Source organism: Saprolegnia parasitica, assembly GCF_000151545.1.
Source record: "Saprolegnia parasitica CBS 223.65 unplaced genomic scaffold supercont2.584, whole genome shotgun sequence".
Taxonomy (NCBI): Eukaryota; Oomycota; class Saprolegniomycetes; order Saprolegniales; family Saprolegniaceae; genus Saprolegnia; species Saprolegnia parasitica.
In genome coordinates, this window is record NW_012156978.1 from 3,690 (window position 1) to 5,435 (window position 1,746).

Genomic DNA, 1,746 nt, shown 5'->3' on the forward strand with positions numbered 1-1,746 from the left:
CGACGTTCTCGTCGTGCCGAACGTACTCGGTGAGACCGGCCACACCAAAGCACACGAGCGGTATACCGACGGCCATGACTTCAATGTTGGCGATCCCATACGTCTCGCGGAGGCCCATGTGGACAGCGACGTCCCACGACTGGAGCTCGAGGACGAGCGTCGCCTCGTTGAGAATGGTGCCAAGGAGCGTGATAGGGTACTGCTTGTAGTGCGCTGTATCTGCACCGTCGCCGACCCACCGAAACACGAGGCAGCGCCCTTGGTCGTTTGCGACGAGCAGCTCGATCGCCCGTGCCAGCAGTCCCAGGGACTTTTCCGGCGCGATGCGACCGAGGTAGCCGACGACAATGCAATTGTTGGACAGTGCGTTGGCTGGTGGAGCAAAGAGCGTTGGGTCCACCCCGGGCGAAACCACGAGCGGCAGCGTCGCATGAACGGCGGTCACCACACTCGGGTGCGAGAGCGCGTACTGGGACGGCGAGAGCAGCACGTCGACCGTAATCGGCATCGGAAAGACGCTCGATAGCTCCAGAACGACTCCGGCGACGCCGACTGCACGCCCGACGTGGGCCAAGACAGTGTCCCCATAGTCGCGTGAGTTGGCCATGACGAGCACGGCGCCCTTGCAAGGCGCAAAGGCGGTCAAGTACGCGGCCCAGAGGTCATGGAGGTATGTCGGTGCATCTGCTTTCTCGAGCGCTGTAGCAAAGGCAGCGAGCTGGCCCATGGTCACATTGGACGTGAGGTTGTACTGCCGAGCCGTCTCCTTGGACACCTACGCAGCAGTCGAAAAGCACTGCATCTCGACCATGGGTTGATTACGGTCATGGGCGCGTACGTGACGGACAGCCCCTCGGGCGAGAAGACGTTGGGTCGACTGGGTGACTCGTGCTCTAAGATGAAGATCTACGCGGCCTCTGCAACACGAGCACTCGGTTTGGGAATTTGTACGTGGAACGAGTATGTGGTCGTGGGGTGGCGACGCAGCGACGCCATGAGACGCAGCCAGAGACGCTTTTGACCATCCATGGGCGTCGCCGACGCGACAAAGCAGAGCCGACGCGCTGCGGGCCGCGCGGCCGCGACCGCTGGTAGCGCAAGCAATGTCGTCTTTGGCTGCAAAGCGTCTCGGTAGAGCTCGGAGCGCGATAGAATGCGCTCAATCTGGAGCACCGCCGGTAGTCCGATGGGTGTCAACGTGGTTGTGAGCGCCTCGGCCGTAATCCAATGCGTGCCCGGCTCAATGTCCATGATGGCCACTTCGGGCGTGTGAATGTCGATCATGCCATCCAGCTTGGCGCTCGAGAAGCGAATGTAGCCGTCGGTCTTGGGCCCGTCGAGTGTAAACGAAATGGGTACTTTGGGGGCTTCGAGAAGGTAGTTGGGCGGGGGCCACAGAAAGCGGAGGCGCGCGGTCCCGTTCAGCGACGTGGCTGCCACGTGGAGACAGAGCGCCGCTAGCTACGTATATGGTTCAAGGTAGAAAGGACGCACGTTGTTGCTGCCTACCTGCAAGCAGCGATGCCCGACCATGAGGCCGATAGACATCAAAAAATGAAAATGATTTGGTCTACATATATAGTGTAAAGATACGCTCACTACAGTTTAATAGCTATTTTCCAAATATAGTGTTATATATCAAAACTCAGCCTCGTCGCACGTTCATGAGGCGGCCCAACACCTCGTCGTACGCAGCGACAGTCGCCGACCACGTAAACCGCTTCTCGACCGTCGCACGCGCACCAG